At 37.7% G+C, this 18801-nt stretch overlaps 1 protein-coding gene across 1 annotated transcript in view; it reads right to left on the minus strand.

Annotated features, from left to right (window-relative positions):
• Positions 1-18801, minus strand: part of SEMA3E (semaphorin 3E) — a 152836-nt gene that overhangs the window by 86044 nt on the left and 47991 nt on the right. The gene's annotated exons all lie outside the window — the stretch shown is intronic.

Genomic DNA, 18801 nt, shown 5'->3' on the forward strand with positions numbered 1-18801 from the left:
AGGACACCTTCCGATTGTTTTTTTTAATAGGAAGGTCTCTTCAGGGGAAAAAGGAGAGCGCTTGCAAAGGCTGCAGTTCGTAAGAACCACAGCTTTTGCAAGCTCTTTTAAAATATCCACCCAGTGAATACATACATGAAAAATGCATGCATGTATTCATTTGGGGTACATCTACTAAATAGTGATTTAAAATGATTGAAGTGTGGAGTGGTCCTTTAGAGTATTTGTCATAATAGTACCATTATAAAGGTCATTAGGTCGTGCGTGTTATATAATGGTTGTTGCATGCCATGCCAGGAGACTGACTATGCACTGGTATGCGTTATTATTAGAGAGTTATATACTAGGGATATTGTAATTTCACAGTATGGGAATACTATTTGATATAAGGTCCAATGCCAGGTTTAAGTATAAGCAAAATTATTTTACATGTACAACACCTGGACTTTCCAGAGCATGGTATGGAAGGGTCCTGAGGCTCCCTCCATGTATATAGGGGTCCATTGTTTCACAATATTTCACTAGTAATCTATCACAGCAGATCCTGGAGCCTACACTACATAATATGTTCCTGATCTATGAAACGTATCACAGCTCTCTTCTTAAATCAGTAGTTTGTATAAACTAGTTATATATAACTAGTCCTACAATTTGTTCATCATCGCTTAGTGTTTTTTGACACTTAAAATGTAATTCAGCATGAATTTCATTATGGATTTTGTCAATGCAATCATGAGAGCACATCAGCAAGATATAATGAAAAGGTATTTTGTGACAACTCTTTTTTCATATTTATTATCAGTGTCGGGGTGGCTACTGACAAAGAGCACCACTCTCCTGACCACAAGAAAACCTCATCTCCCCCTTGCAAAGATGGCCCCTGTGGTAAATAATCGCTGCTGAACTTTACAAGGACACTATAAACCTGAAATAGAATAAATTACTTACCTTAAATTGTTTCTATATGCACTGAATAGACCATATATCATTTATTCAATGTAAACTAAAAAGATTTACTTGCTTTTCCTCCATTTCAACGCTGCTTCAAAGGTATTACTTTTCCTGTAACACCAACCTTCTTGCTGTCCTCTGCTTTGCCAGTGCCCCACCTCTTTTCTTCATTGTTTTGCCCTTCTTGGGATACATTCCCAAGAAGGGCAAATCTCGTCAATGACATTGGCACACTGGTTCCGTTGACAGTGTCCAAACAGAGTGATTTCGCTCCATTCCTATACTCCCTAGTTAGTGCTAGAAGTGCTGGCTTTGAAGTGTCAATAGCAGCCCAGCACATGCACTGTGATTGTTATGGGAGGAATGCAGAGGTACCTCCTGTGGGAGATGTTTTCTGCTCTCCCTTCCCAGCCAATTCCTTTGCATGCTGTGGCTTTGACTGACAGCTATTTTTAAATAGGTTTCTCTCCTAATCTATACATTTGCTAGCAAAGCTGCTAGAACAATGTATAGATAAAATATTCTGCTCAATCTAATGAGAATGAGAAATAAGTTATTTGGGGCATGACAGGTGCCCTTCAAGGTCTTGGGGGAGAGTATAGACCATCTGGAGGATGAATTATGCTTAGCACACAATTAACTCATTAACCATTTTGCTGCCTGGGAAGAGGAAAGTTCAGGCATGAAGGAAAAATTAGCAGACTTAGAAGATAAGAGCAGCAGGAATAATGTGACAACTTTTTTAGGTGAATAACAGAAGGAGGCTCTCATAACGTTTTTGGTATGAGTACACTGATTATTAAAACCCCTGTCTAATATTATGTAGGTTTCCTTTATGGTGCTAAAACAACTCTGATTCGTCAAGGCGTGGACATATCCTGTTGTGTGTGTCACCAAGATAATAGCAACAGAGCCAGTAAGTTCTGCAAGTTGCGAGGTGGAGCCTCCATGGATCAGATTTGTTGTTCCAGCACATCCCACATATGTTTAATTGGATTGATATCTGGGGAATTTGGAGGACAAGGAAACATCATGACAAGGTAACACAATGAACTCTGTCATGTTACTTAAAGGGAAGCTCCAGTGCCAGGAAAACGATCCGTTTTCCTGGCACTGGAGGGTCCCTCTCCCTCCCACCCACCAATCCCTGGTTACTGAAGGGGTGAAAACCCCTTCAGTCACTTACCTGAGGCAGCGGCGATGTCCCTCGCCGCTGTCTCCTCCTCCGCGACGCTCCTCCCTGTTCTTCCGTCGGCCGGTGGGCGAGACTGATCCCGCCCACCGGCCGAGGAGCCCTAATGCGCATGCGTGGCATTGCCACGCATGCGCATTACGTCTCCCCATAGGAAAGCATTGAAAACGAATTTCAATGCTTTCCTATGGGGATTTGAGCGACGCTGGAGGACCTCACACAGCGTGAGGACGTCCAGCAACGATCTAGCACAGATAATCTGTGCTATAGAGCAGGAAGTTCCCTCTAGTGGCTGTCTAATAGACAGCCACTAGAGGTGGAGTTAACCCTGCAAGGTAACTATTGCAGTTTATAAAAATCTGCAATAATTACACTTTCAGGGTTAGGAGTAGTGGGAGTTGGCACCCAGACCACTCCAATGAGCAGAAGTGGTCTGGGTGCCTGGAGTGTCCCATTAACTAATTTCTGGAGCATGGCAGGGTGCATTATCCTGCTGAAAGAGGCTACTACCATTGCCATGATGTACATGGTCTGCAAAAAATTCTAGATAGTTGGTACATGCAAAAGTATCATCCACATGAATGCCAAGACCTAAGGTTTGCCAGCATGACACTGCCTCTGCTGGCCTGCCTTCTTCCCATTGTGCATCCTCCTGCTGACAATTTTTTTCCCAGGTAAATGACACACATGCAACCAGCAATTCATCTGATCTAAAAGAAAACATGATTCATCAGACCAGGAAGTGTTCTATTGCTCCATGGTCCAATTCTGATGCTCACGTCCCCATTGAAGACACATTTAGTGATAGACAGGGGTCATCATAGACACTCTGACCAGCCTACAGCTACGCAGCCCCATAAGCAGCAAACTGTGATGCACTGTGTGTTCTGACACCTTTATATCATGGCCAGCATTAACTTTTTCAGCAATTTGAGCTACAGTATTCTGTGTGATTGGACCAGGTTAGCTAGCCTTCGCTCCCCAAATGGATCAATGAGTCTTGAGCACCCATGAGCCTGACGCCATTGACCGGTTGTCCTTCTTTCCACCACTTTTGGTAGGTACTAATTGCTGCATACTGGAAACACCCCACAAGACTTGCCCTTTTAAAGATGCTCTGACCCAGGTGTCTAGCCTTCACTATTTGGCCCTTGTCTAAGTTACTCTTTTTGCTTGCCCATATTTCAAGTATACTACATTCACTTCACTTTCTTCCATCAGGTCAGGTGTCAGGTGTCCTTGTAACAATATAATAAATGTTATTAACTGCACCTGTCAGTGGTTTTAAAGCTATGGCTGATCAGCGTACATTTATACACAAAAAAACAGTATGTACCCCAAGAAAATATTTAGGTGTCATAAAAGGTTTAGCTATGGATATGTTAGGGGTCTATGAAGTGTGCATAGTTAGTCAGTTGGTAAACAAAAAGGTATGAAAAATTGATAATAAACTAAATAAATAATATTTAATAATAAACCTAATATCAGCTATAGAAATAATAGCAGTGATGAGCCTTTTAAACACACTCTTGCCTTAGGCCTATTCACATTAAATATAGCTCTGTGAATACAAACACACCCTAAATCTGTTTTGATCTATTTTCACAATTTACCCAGGGTCAGAATATATACATAAACATTCTCTACATATAGAATATGTTAAACCAATAACTCATTATTTAAACATAGACTTAATCAAAACATGCATAGTTGATACAAACAAAACCGTATACGGTTTGTACATAGCTTTAGAAAACTGACTGAAAGAGATAACAACCTGCAAAAGCCAGATGCTGATCCTGCCACTCATGCATTGGCTGAGAGTGTAAGCTGAGAACTCTTGGTCAATGAATGTCTGTGCACAGAAACATGCACATGATTGACATTAGTCAACTTCCATAGTTATGTTACCTCATGCTAATATACACATACTGCAGCTACCATACTCAGCACAACATAAAAGTCTGTATATTCAATGAGGAATCATAGCAACAGACATAAGCACTGTCAAGACATGCAGACATGTTTTTACTGGCTCAATCATCAGTCCTGCAGTATACCTACTTGATATTTGTAATTAGACACAAAAAAATATATATTTCTACAATGTTGTCAGCAAAAACCACCTACCTCAACAATATACTCATGAGTTGAATATGTGTTAATTGTAAAACAAAAAAGGATATTTGTTTAATTTTATGGCAACCTTTTACATTGGTAATAGAACTGGGTAATGCAAATTAAATGCAAAAGAAATAAACTCTCATAAGGAATGTATTTTCATCTATGTCTTTATTATTTATACTATCTATATCTCTTTCAATATTGAAAGGAAAGAAATGGATTAAAGGGACACTCCAGGCACCCAGACCACTTCTGCTCATTGGAGTGGTCTGGGTGCCAACTCCCACTACCCTTAACCCTGCAAGTGTAATTATTGCAGTTTTTTGTAAACTGCAATAATTACATTGCAGGGTTAACTCCTCCCCTAGTGGCTGTCTATTAGACAGCCACTAGAGGGAACTTCCTGGTCCCTAGCACAGGTTTTCTGTGCTAGAGCGTCGCTGGACGTCCTCACGCTGTGTGAGGACCTCCAGCATCGCTCTATTCCCCATAGGGAAGCATTGAAATTCATTTTCAATGCTTTCCTATGGGGTGTGCTAATGCGCATGCGCAGCATTGCCGCACATGCGCATTAGGTCTCCTCGGCCGGCGGGCGAGTTCAGTCTCGCCCACCGGCCGACGTGAGCAGAAGGAGGAGCGGCGGGGGAGGAGGAAGCAGCGACGTGGGACCTGTCGCTGCCTCTGGTAAGTCACTGAAGGGGTTTTCACCCCTTCAGCAACTGGGGATTGGGGGGTGGGAAGGAAAGGGACCCTCCAGTGCGAGGAAAACGGATCGTTTTCCTGGCACTGGAGTTTCCCTTTAAGGCAATGTAAGTATTGTTATATATGTCTTAACTTTATAAATAATACATGTTGTGGGATATTTATCAAGTCAAAATATGTGTAACTTTTGTGCAAAGTGCTGAATGTTGGGATACATTATATTAGATTACTCAATTTTGATTTAGTGAATTTTAAAAAGTTAGAAAGCTGTATGGGCAGTTCTAATTCTGCTGTGTGGGAGATTATTCTGAGTGATAAAACTATGTGATAAGTGATAAGCCTGTGGTTGTCTTTTCTACTATTTGTTTTATTCTAAAATTTAAGAACATTGGCTTGCTTATAATAACAGTATGATTTCATAAACATACATGTGTCCAAAACCTAATGAATTTAGCATGCATTCTTCACGTATATTTATTGTTATTATTATTATTTATTATTATTTATAAAGTGCCAGCAAAATTCCATACTAACAGACACGTAATTGTAACCAGACAAATGGACGGAAAGCAACAGAGGGGTTGCGGGCCCTGCTCAATGAGCTTACGTGCTAAAAGGAGTGGGGTACAGTGACACAAAGGGCATAAGTAGGGGTAATGAAATAGGTTCCTAGAAAAGAAATCACTGAGAACTTAGTAGGCTATTTTTGATAGTTGCAGATGAGGAGAAGGAAAGGGAGCTCCACAAAAAAGGTGCAGCCCTGGAGAAGTCTTGGAGGTGAGCATCAGATGTGGGAGCATGGACAGAGGATACACGTAGGTCTTCGGCAGAGCGCTGGGGCCTCGTTGGGACATACTTGTGTATTAGGGATGATAGGTAGGTTAGAGCAGCATTATGTAGGGACTTGTAAGCAAGCACCAGAATCTTAAATTGAGCCCTATAGTAGTAGTCAAGACGAGAAAGAACAACGGCATGGACCAGCACCTTAGAGTCTCAATTTAATTTGAATACATTTGCCATGTAATTAGCAAGTGAATAGTATAAAATACACACAATATACACTTAAACTGCTGATGTTTCCTAAGTTTTTGAATGTTTTACTAAAGCATCCTCTATGTAATTACCTCCAGTATTGACATGCAGACAATCATAGCATTCAGTGTAAACAGTATGTGTTCTGAATGTCAACAGACAGTCAAACTTGTTTCAAAAATTGAATTCCCAGGAGCATTCTGCAACAGGAAGGCTAGGTTTAACGAAAACTTTATTAAGAAAGAAAAATAAACAGTGCTTGCAGTGTTGTGCAGCATATGTATTCTTTTACAAGACATTGAATTCAACCACAAACAGTGATAGCTACAATAGGAACGCTAAATAGGAAGGAAGAAGTTCGGTAAGACACAAATGTTTTGGAAGAAATCTGCATGGTGAAAAAGTTTTCCAACATAACATTTATTACTCAGTGTCCAAGTAGTTGATACAAAAAACTAAATAATAATAATAATAACATATCATACAAAAAGACCAGGCAGGTGCTAGTTGTGTTTCATCAATTGATACATTAAATAGGTTTATAAAGCCAAATTCTTGCAAAATTATCAAAGTCCAAATAAAGTGTGTATCTCCCAGTAAGTCTTTCCCACTTTTCACTGGAAAGTTTTTCACTAGGCTTTTGCAATGTCAATGAAAAGTTACAAACAAATGGATTAAAGAAAACACATTAAGGAAATACAATTGTAAATTAGGCTTCTCCTAAGGGGAATATATTTATCCATGCATGTAACGTCAATATTAGACAAGTTTGCTCATTAATTAATTAGACATGATTCGTGGTTCAATCTAATTGTCCTTTATCATATGTAACGCAATTAAATAATAAACTAAACAGTGTTTAAGAACAGCTAATTTATTTAACCCCTTAAGGACCAAACTTCTGGAATAAAAGGGAATCATGCCATGTCACACATGTCATGTGTCCTTAAGGGGTTAAACTTACACTCAGAATAAAAAATATTTTTTCATCTAATATTAAAGAAACAACAATAACATTATTCGTAATGCTACAGTTTTAATCCAACTGTAGTAATGTCCCCCTGCCTTGGGAGGGCTTGATAGCTAAGATTTAATTACATTTCAGCCTTCACTGTGATGGTTTCCCTGCTGGCATGCCTTCTTGGTAAGATCATCAATCTTGATAACCTCAGTCAATTCAATGCTTTCTCAGGAAGGCATTGGAAGGCTAGTGTGCACTTGTGACAAAACGTTGAACTACCCCAATCAGATGTTCTCTATAATACCATATGATTGACATAGCTAAGTTTTACTCGGCTATTTCGGCAAAAGCACCTCCTCTGACAGCCACCAGAGGCATTTAAACCCTGTAATGTAAACATTGTAATTCCTGGCAGGATTAAGTCTACAGGGATATAGCACCCAGACCACTTAAATAAGATGTCAAATATACTAAGAACACTTTAAGGGACCGTTAGTATATTTTATATTTTCTAAAGTGTAAGTGTTTTGGTGAAAGAAAACCTGCATTTCACTATATTTATATAATTGATGGAGGTATTTATCCAAAGTTTACTTAATTTTGAATGCATTCCTAATGACTTATTGCTGTCATGCCTTCAAATTATGTATGTTGTCATATGCCATCTGGTTTGCTAAGCTGTGAGCAGACACACACTGATGAAATTTAAGATCTATGTTTTAAGATAACATTTTTATAATCTCCACCTTTTGGGTCATATCATATTTATGAAATATCAGCTAGGAAAGAAAAATGTATAATATATGTATATAATCTTATTATCCCAGCATGTTTAAATATACTCTGCTGTAAATACTACACATTCAGATTCAGTTTAACTATGTCCAGTTATGTACAGTGCATTATTTATGTTTTTATTTATATTAGAAGTGGCCAAGTAGTTGGTAAAATAAACAAAAGAAATACAATCACAGTATTGCTTAGGAAAAAGAGACAGCGTAGGTGCTATTTGTGTTTCATAAATACAGTGTCCTCCATTAATATTACCATCCTTGGTAAATATAAGCCAAGAAGACAAAATTGTCTTCCTTAACCATTTGAACATGGTTGTTAAAAAAAATATATACAAAAATGATCTGCTCTGATGGATATCAAACAACTGCAAGCATAACATAGGTTTATCCAAAATAATATATTTATATATATTTCTTAAATACATGTGTGGGACAAGAAAAATATATCTCTGATATTTTACATTTTTTAGTACACTTGGGTCAGTAGGAACAGATATTGTTTAACCATGACTTCCAGTTTCACAGAGATATATGAGGGAACACATAGATCAAATTCCCTTAGTCATTCATCACAATAGATAAGACCATGGAATATAGCTCTGGTGTGCGGCAAAAGGTTGTTGAGCTTCAAAAAAATGGGAAGTGGCTAGAATATAGCAAAAGCATTGAAAATTTCTACCATCAGGGTCATAATTAAGAAGTTCCAGTCAACTTTAATGTTAAGAATAAACCTAGAAGAGGATGGTTAAAGTGGCCATAAAAATATCCAAGGATCGCAGCTGGAGAATTGCAGAAATTAATTGCGTCTTGGTGTCATAAAGTCTCCAAAACTACAATCTGATATTACTTATGTCACCACAAATTTGGAAGGGTTTCAAGACAAAAGTTTCTACTCTCATCCCAAAACAAACTCAAGCGTCTTCAGTTTGCCAGACACTACTGGAACTTCAAATGGGATCAGGTTTTATGATCAGATGAAACCAAAATAGAGGTTTTGGTAATAAACGCCAGAGGTGGTTTGGCACACACAGAAAGGTAGCCATAGCCGTAGCCATGACTGTGGCATGTTTCAGGGCTGTTTTTCGGACTGAGAACCTGGATATTTTGTTACAATATATGGCATCACAGCTCTATCAAATATCCATAGATATTAATGACTGCCTCTGACAGAAAGTTTAAAATGGGACATGATTGAATCTTCAAGAAGGACAACAATCTAAAACATACATCAACATCAATACAAAAATGTTTTACTATAGACCAATCATAAATTGTAATCATAACCTTTTCTCAAAAATGTTAGTTTCTGATCAGTTAGGGTTAATACCCCCCAAGAGAGGCAAAAGATAACATCACAGAATCATTAATATCTTTCACCAAAATTTACTATGGTATTATGCAGAAAATGTTTTTACAGGGTGGGCTAGATCCTTCTACTTGAAACATGAAGGGTGATGGGCTTTGGATCTACATGGCTGTAATGGATTAAATACTCATTCTACACCTTCTGCACAAATCAATGCAAAATGATAACTTTCCTGTATGTAACAGCAGAAAACAGTGGGGCACACTTTCACCACTACTTTTTGTACTAACGTTAAAGCCCCTTTTAAAGGCAAATTGGAAAAATGGACATTTACTGGGTGTGGACGTGGTGAGCCAATCATTTATCATTACGGAGTTCGCCGACGATTTTCCGTTAACACATCGAGCCATTTCACACTCCCACTTAGTAGATGAGCTTAAAACAGATAGTTCCAAATCCAATTTTAAAATGAATAGTGGTGATAGGAGTAAACTCCTAAACCAAAATATATCCAAATCTCACCCCCCTAGACTGAAGAAAGCCTTATAATTCTTCTGGGTGAGATCCACTATTAAATACTTGGGAATTTATCTCTCGGTTACTAATAAGCTATACACAGGCAATTATACTTCCCTTTTACAATGCATAGTAGTTGACCTCAAAACGTGGAATCCACCCCAATTACTATGAACTTTCTGCCCTGTCTCCCTTACATACTGCAAACTCTTACTATAAATATCCCCCCAATTTTGTAAAAAAAAAATGTATTACCTTTAACCCCTTAAGGACACATGACATGTGTGACACGTCATGATCCCCTTTTATTCCAGAAGTTTGGTCCTTAAGGGGTTAAAAGAGTTCTTACGGAATTTGTATGAGCTTTTAAAAAAAACAAAAACAAGAACAACTAATTTTTTACTGACTAGACTATCAAGGAGGAACTGGTTTACCAGACATCTACCATTACTAACTTGCTACACATTATAGAAGAAGACTCAGAGCTGTTATCTTGGGTGGTAGCACAAAGTACTGACTAAAAAGGTGCCCATAATTGTGCTATACACACATTTCAAGGGACTCTCAAGTGCCAGGAAAATAATCAGTTTTCCTGGAACTGCAGGCCCCCTCTCACTCCCACCTCCCATCTCCGGTTGCTGAAGGGGTGAAAACCCCCTTCAGTGACTTACCAGAGGCAGCGACATGTCCCACGTCTCTGCTTCTTCCTCCGCTCATGCTCCTCCCCTTCATCACGTCAGCCGGCGGGGGAGACTGGTCACGCCCGCCGGCGGGGGAGACCTAATGCACATGCGCGGCAATGCCGCACAGGCGCATTAGACCTCTCCATATGAAAGCATTGAACATGCTGTTCAATGCTTTCCTATGGGGATTTTAGCGACGATGGAGGTCCTCACAGAGCGTGAGGACGTCCAGCGACGCTATAGCACAGAAAACCTGTGCTATAGACCAGGAAGTGCCATCTAGTGGCTGTCTAGTAGACATCTACTAGAGGAGGAGTTAACCCTGGAAGGTAATTATTGCAGTTTATAAAAACTGCAATAATTACACTTGCAGGGTTAAGGGTAGTGGGAGTTGGCACCCAGACCACTCCAATGGGCAGAATTGGTCTGGGTACCTGGAGTGTCCTTTTAACAAATATTTTTATTTTCTCTTATAAACATGTGTTTGCATTTGTGTAATATCAATAAGAGCATAGGATTTTTGAGTATTTTTTATACAAAAGATCAAAAGGTTAAACAATACAGACACGTTTTCACAGCCTTCTTTGCTTATATTTACCAAGTGTGCCATTATTAGCAAAGGTCCCTATTGATACATTAAATAATTAACCTATTTATGAAATAAGCACTTCAACTGGTATATAATGGCAGTCAGTGGCAAAAGTTAGATCAATCCAGGCACAAAAACCATTTTATGTCAAATTGTATTAGTGCCTACTTTGAAGTGTTAAATCATAATTGAATGGTTGAATCCAGCTTCCTCTTCTTTTGCTCTAAAATCTGAAAGCCTTTGCTTGAACAGCAGGGATACAATGTGAGCATCAGCTGATGCCTGCCGCTGGCCAACTATAGCGAGTAATGCTGTAGAAATGTGAGTATATTTCTGAAGCACTGCTCGTAACGTGCCTTCAGTGATTGTCTTCACCTTTTGAAAGAAGCAGATTAAAATAATTTAGACTAACACCTGAGGTATACAACTAAAGAGTTAAACCATTCAAAAATGGCACAATGCTTAAAGGTAAAAAAAAAAAGATTTGGAGGACTCCAGGACTCATAACCACTTTATGGACCAGAAGTGGTTTCAGTGCCCAGTGTGTGTGTCCTTTTACTGTGGTATTACACTTTAACATTAGCTGAACTGGGTTTAGAGTTTTTCATAAAGATTAGCTGTCCTGTAACACAAACATAACAATGACATTCTCTAGTAAGAAAATCAAACTCATCACGAGAGATCTATTTTCCTCTGTAATTACTTGGGCAATCCTTTTGTATAAAGACAATATAAATATTGGTAACATAAAGCACCTCAACGACTCTAATGGAATGAGCTAAAGAAAATATTTTATAATATGGATATGCAACACCTGAGTTGTAGTTGCTTTCAACCCAGAAGAATGAGTGAGATGATTAAAAAGAGAGGTGTAATTATGAGGTACTGTAATTCCAAAATGAAATCATACATTACTGTAGGGTTAATTAAGCATCCGCAAGATATTATTTACAGGTTTGATTCTGCAGGCATCTAACATCTCTAATATGGAATCAGGGTTTCAAAAATGTTTAGAAACTAATGTCTTCCCTCAAGAACTTTGTATAAAATTTCCAGTGTCTTTAGAAGCAAACCCCCTTTGTTATTTATGATGGGAGTGAAGTCTTTCTCCCTAATGAGAGAAACTGTTACAAAATATTTGGGAATTTTCATCTGCACATTTTCACCATTTAGTAAGTGTGATCCTACTCACAGCTGAATTATGTAATAATAATAATAATCTGTAGCGTGTGTGCTCCAGTTACTTTTAAGAAATTTACACATTAAGAAAATATCATCAGCAAATAAACATAGCAAATATTGAATTTACTTGTTAATGCTTTTGTTTAAAAACAAATGATGAAAATACTTATATTCATGGTCAAAATACTGAATACAATATAAAAGTAATGAACGCTGTATTTTGATGGTAAATACATTTTAATAAATGTCTGCCATAAAAGAACATCTATAATGATAATCACAATAACAAGTACTGACAGAATCTGTTAAAAGTCACTGAAATGGAGTTGAAGCCATGGCAAGTCACTGATTGTAAAATAGATCCAGATGGTTTATGCATGCAATGAAAGGTGGTAACAAGTCTGTTTGGATTCAGTTGGACTGTCTAAATTCCAGTTACAACTGTTAATACTCCAAGGATTACCATAACTAGGCTGATGGGAGTTTAATCAACAAATCACACATGCTTTGCTTATAGCAGTTCCTCCCTCGGAGTAAATTCCACCAGTCTTGGGAAGGTAGGCATATGGATAGGCATCTAATTTCAATTAATAAAAAAAAAAAATATATATATATATATATATATATATATATATATATATATATATGAAGAAAAAAACACTTGCTTTGCAAAAATTTGATATTTTGAACTTACCACATATAGTAGTAACCGATTCCTGTGTTTTGGAATCAATATATAAATAGAAGTCTTTCTAGTCCAGTGAAAATATATATATATTTTTTTAAATCATGCATCCCAAAGAACAATACAATAAAATAAATGTATCTGCATTGGCTGGTGTCCTTTGGCTGCTGCATTGGCCCACATTATGAACTCCAGCTATATATGTGCAAGGTATTATATATATGATAGAAACCCCTTACACCAACACTATATGTTTGGGAAAGTCAGGTATTGAAATTTTATATTTTTAACATTATTACATACACAACATCTTTACTTATGAATGTCTCTGGTGTTATGGTTTTCCCACAAATTAGAAGTGCTCATTTTTAATACACAGAAATCATTCACCCTGTAGGTATCCATCAATTCAATACTATGTCTATGGTAATACCTAGGTGTGCCTTAGCATTTATGGCAGTGGAATTCACACACATTTGAGCAATAGGTGTGAAAATGTATGCAGTTACTTCAATGGCATGACTTCTGGGTATACTGCATGTACAGTATGTTCAATGGCATGACTTCTGGGTATACAGCATATAAAAACCCTATTGTTTGTAGCAATCTGCTTTTATTTAGATATTTCTGTTTAACACCTTAAAGGAACACTATAGCCACCTAAATTACTGTAGCTAAATAAAGCAGTTTTAGTGTATAGATCATTCCCCTGCATTTTCACTGCTCAATTCACTGTCATTTAGGAGTTAAATCACTTTGTTTCTGTTTATGCAGCCCTAGCCACACCTCCCCTGGCTATGATTGACAGAGCCTGCATGAAAAAAAAACTGGTTTCACTTTCAAACAGATGTAATGTACCTTAAATAATTGTATCTAAATCACTAAATTGAACTTTAATCACATACAGGAGGCTCTTGCAGGGTCTAGCAAGCTATTAACATAGCAGGGATAAGAAAAGCTTAATTAAACAGAACTTGCAATAAAGAAAGCCTAAATAGGGCTCTCTTTACAGGAAGTGTTTATGGAAGGCTGTTCAAGTCACATGCAGGGAGGTGTGACTACGGTTCATAAACAAAGGGATCTAACTCCTAAATGGCAGAGGATTGAGCAGTGAGGCTGCAGGGGCATGTTATATACACCAACTGCTTCATTAAGCTAAAGTTGTTCAGGTGACTATAGTATTCCTTTAAGGACACATGACATGTATGACATGTCATGATTACCTTTTATTCCAGAAGTTTGGTCCTTAAGGGGTTAAGCAGAAAAAAGGAGCAATTGCACTACATCCATTTAGTATTAAAAAAAATATTTTTTTTTATTTATTTACATTTAACCAAGCATGCCATACACATCAGTGTATGAGGCCTTTTTCTTTAACCCCTTAAGGACGGACGACGGTTCAGGACCGTCATCGTCATTTTTCCATTGCCGACCGACGACGGTCCTGAACCGTCCTAAATTTAAGATGTACTTACCCGATCGCCGTCGTTCCCCCGGCGGCGATCGGCGGTGCTCCCGTTGTGGGGAGACTGCCTGCAGCCCAGACAGTCTCCCCATGGCGAATTAGGACCCCTGTGGCCATGTGATCGCCCAACAGGGCGACCACATGGTCACAATAGGTGTCCATGTGTCTGCCTGCAGGGGGACTGTCTGTGCTGACAGGCAGTCTCCCTGCTGCTGTAAAATCATAAAAAAAATTAAAGTTAAAGTTAATAAAAAAAATTATTATTATATATGTGTATATATATATATGATATATAGACATATATTATACCTATATAATATATGTCTATATATCATATATATATATATAATGTCATACTAAGTGTATTTTTATATTAATATGTACATATATTAATATAAAAATACACTTATAATTAAATTACACACGTATATATATAATATATATAGTAACTATATATATTGTATATATATATATTATTATAAAATACAAATAATAAGTAATTTAAATTAAATTAAACATGTAAAAATAATAATAAAAATAAAAAAAATTATATCTATACGAAATTTTATTCTAACTGTATTTTGATATTAATATATATATATATTTATATCAAAATACACTTAGAATGAAATTGTATATATATCTATGTATATATAAATAAATAAAAAGAATACAAACTATTCATATGTCCATATACAAAATTACATAAATAATTATATAAATATACACGTAGACTTCAAATATATAAATATGCATATATATTTAAATTCTACGTGCGTATTTATGTAATATTTTTACATAATTAAGTTATTTTATTGATTGCAATTTAAGGGACCTGCCTGCCAACCCAGGCCGAAAGTCCGGAGAATTTAATTTGCTATCACTGTATTTTACCCTGTAACGTTCTACGACACCCTAAAATCTGTACATGGGGGGTACTGTTTTACTCGGGAGACTTCGCTGAACACAAATATTAGTGATTCAAAACAGTAAAACATATCACAGCGATGATATTGTCAGTGAAAGTGACTTTTTATGATATAATTGTTGTGATACATTTTCCAGTTTTGAAACACTAATATTTGTCTCTGAGTATAACAGTACCCCCCATGTACAGGTTTTATAGCGTTTTTGAAAGTTACAGGGTCAAATATATGGGTCAAATATTTTTACATTGAAAATGGCCAGGTTGGTTACGTTGCCTTTGAGAGCGTATGGTAGCCCAGGAATGAGAATTACCCCCATGATGGCATACCATTTGCAAAAGAAGACAACCCAAGGTATTGCAAATGGGGTATGTCCAGTCTTTTTTTAGAAACCACTTAGCCAAACACTGGCCAAAATTAGCGTTCAATTTAGTTTTTTACTTTTTTCACACACAAACAAATATGAACGCTAACTTTGGCCAGTGTTTGCGACTAAGTGGCTACTAAAAAAGTCTGGACATACCCCATATTGAATACCCTGGGTTGTCTACTTTAAAAAAAATATGTACATGTGGGGTGTTATTCAGCGATTTATGACAGATAATAGTGTTACAATGTCACTATTAATACATTTTAAAAATGTATGTTTTGAAACCGCAATATCCTACTTGTACTTATAGCCCTATAACATGCAAAAAAATAGCAAAAAGCATGTATACACTGGGTATTTTTAAACTCAGGACAACATTTTGAATCTATTTAGCAGTTTTTTTCATTCGCTTTTGTAGAGGAGTAAAAGATTTTTCACATAAAAGTCAAAAAACATGTATTTTTTTAAATTTTTCATCATATTTTTTCATTTTTTAAAAATTAAATTACATGAGATTATATAAATAATGGTATGTAAAGAAAGCCCCTTTTGTCCTGAAAAAAACAATATATAATTTGTATGGGAACAGTAAATGAGAGAGCGGAAAATTACAGCTAAACACAAACAACACAAAAGTGTAAAAAGATGCCTGGTCGCAAATGTACAACATTGCAAAAACAGTCCGGTCCTTAAGGGGTTAAGGTTAGGCAGTTGGAACATAATTTCTCATGCTTATATAAACTGGTTGTGAAGCCAGCCTGTCAGCATCATGAAGGAGGACTGCTCTGCTTGTTCAGAGGTGCAATATCGAGGTGGCACTTGAGGGTACAAATAAATAATAGGATAATGAACCCCAAAAACTGTAATACTTAGCACAATAGGTAGAACACAGCTCAAATGGAGCAATATACAAAAGATAAATATGAAAACACATAGTGCTCACTGTATATACAAAAACATACATAGAATAGGTGGAATAAAACTCACACAGCAAAAAAACTTATCAGACTCTATAGAAGAGGCTCCAGGGTGCCTGTATAGGCTTGGACGTTAGGGTGGTGTTACAGTAGTTTAATATATATTGAGCTCTGAGAATAGGGCCCTGCAGCGAGGGGTAGATGGTAAGTAAAGCTATAATATTACCAAAGCTAACTTATACAGTTGCAAGAAAAAGTATGTGAACCCTTTGGAATGATATGGATTTCTGCACAAATTGGTCGTAAAATGGGGGTGGGGCCGGACCGCCAAGATGGACGGTCGCAGGGATGCTCAGCTCCTGCAAAATTACACCAATTGTGTGGAGTGTGGAGTAACAGACCGGAGCAGCACACCTTGTCATCGACAGCAGCCAACGGCTAGACGACAATCAAGGGCCCCCACAAGATACTTGCCTCCTGAGGCGGGCGGAGGTGGAGGAGGGAAACCTAAGCTTCCTAAGCTTACTTGATACACTCTATGTACTAACTTACTCAATCTTATATGTACATTCTCATGCACAAGCCATGCTCTCATCCTATGTATCTCCTCTACCTATTTCTCCATGACGTGCATTATGCTAACATATTCAAAACCAAACACAAACCTAAACTACTGTTCTAGAGATCATATTAATATTATAGAAAATGTGCCTGTATATCAAATGCCATAACATGTAATACCAATGTTCACCTATTCTACCGGATGTCGCTGTTGTGGCGCAAGCCGGCTGTTTGTTCATCCTGTGCACAACCAAAATAAAGAATTTAAAAAAAAAAAATTGGTCATAAAATGTGATCTGATCATCATCTAAGTCACAACAATAGACAATCACAGTCTGCTTAAACTAATAACACACAAAGAATGAAATGTTGCCATGTTTGTATTGAACACACCATGTAAACATTCACAGTGCAGGTGGAAAAAGTATGTGAACCCTTGGATTTAATAACTGGTTGAACCTCCTTTGGCAGCAATAACTTCAACCAAACGTTTCCTGTAGTTGCAGATCAGACGTGCACAACGGTCAGGAGTAATTCTTGACCATTCCTCTTTACAGAACTGTTTCAGTTCAGCAGTATTCTTGGGATGTCTGGTGTGAATCGCTTTCTTGAGGTCATGACACAGCATCTCAATCGGGTTGAGGTCAGGACTCTGACTGGGCCACTTCAGAAGGCGTATTTTCTTCTGTTTAAGCCATTCCGTTGTTGATTTACATCTATGCTTTGGGTCATTGTCCTGTTGCAACACCCATCTTCTGTTGAGCTTCAGCTGGTAGACAGATGGCCTTAAGTTCTCCTGCAAAATGTCTTGATAAACTTGGGAATTCATTTTTCCTTCGATGATAGCAATCCGTCTAGGCCCTGACGCAGCAAAGCAGCCCCAAAACATGATGCCCCCACCACCATACTTCACAGTTGGGATGAGGTTTTGATGTTGGTGTGCTGTGCCTCTTTTTTGCCACACATAGTGTTGTGTGTTTCTTCCAAACAACTCAACTTTGGTTTCATCTGTCCACAGAATATTTTGCCAGTACTGCTGTGGAACATCCAGGTGCTCTTGTGCAAACTGTAAACGTGCAGCAATGTTTTGTTTGGACAGCAGTGGCTTCCTCTGTGGTATCCTCCCTTGAAATCCATTCTTGTTTAGTGTTTTACATATTGTAGATTCGCTAACAGGGATGTTAGCATTTGCCAGTGACTTTTGTAAGTATTTAGCTGACACTCTAGGATTCTTCTTCACCTCATTGAGCAGTCTGCGCTGTGCTCTTGCAGTCATCTTTACAGGATGGCCACTCCTAGGGAGAGTGGCAGCAGTGCTGAACTTTCTCTATTTATAGACAATTTGCCTTACCGTGGACTGATGAACAGCAAGGCTTTTGGAGATACCTTTATAACCCTTTCCAGCTTTATGCAAGTCAACAATTCTTAATCGTAGGTCTTCTGAGAGCTCTTTTGTGCGAGGCATCATTCACATCAGGCAATGCTTCTTGTGAAAAGCAAACCCAGAACTGGTGTGTGTTTTTTATAGGGCAGGGCAGCTGTAACCAACACCTCCAATCTCATCTCATTGATTGGACTCCAGTTGGCTGACATCTCACTCCAATTAGCTCTTGGAGATGGAATACTTTTTCCACCTGCACTGTGAATGTTTACATGGTGTGTTCAATAAAAACATGGCAACATTTCATTCTTTGTGTGTTATTAGTTTAAGCAGACTGTGATTGTCTATTGTTGTGACTAAGATGATGATCAGATCACATTTTATGACCAATTTGTGCAGAAATCCATATCATTCCAAAGGGTTCACATATTTTTTCTTGCACTTGTATATCAGTTAACAAATTA

Source organism: Pelobates fuscus, chromosome 3 (genome assembly GCF_036172605.1).
Source record: "Pelobates fuscus isolate aPelFus1 chromosome 3, aPelFus1.pri, whole genome shotgun sequence".
NCBI lineage: Eukaryota > Metazoa > Chordata > Amphibia > Anura > Pelobatidae > Pelobates > Pelobates fuscus.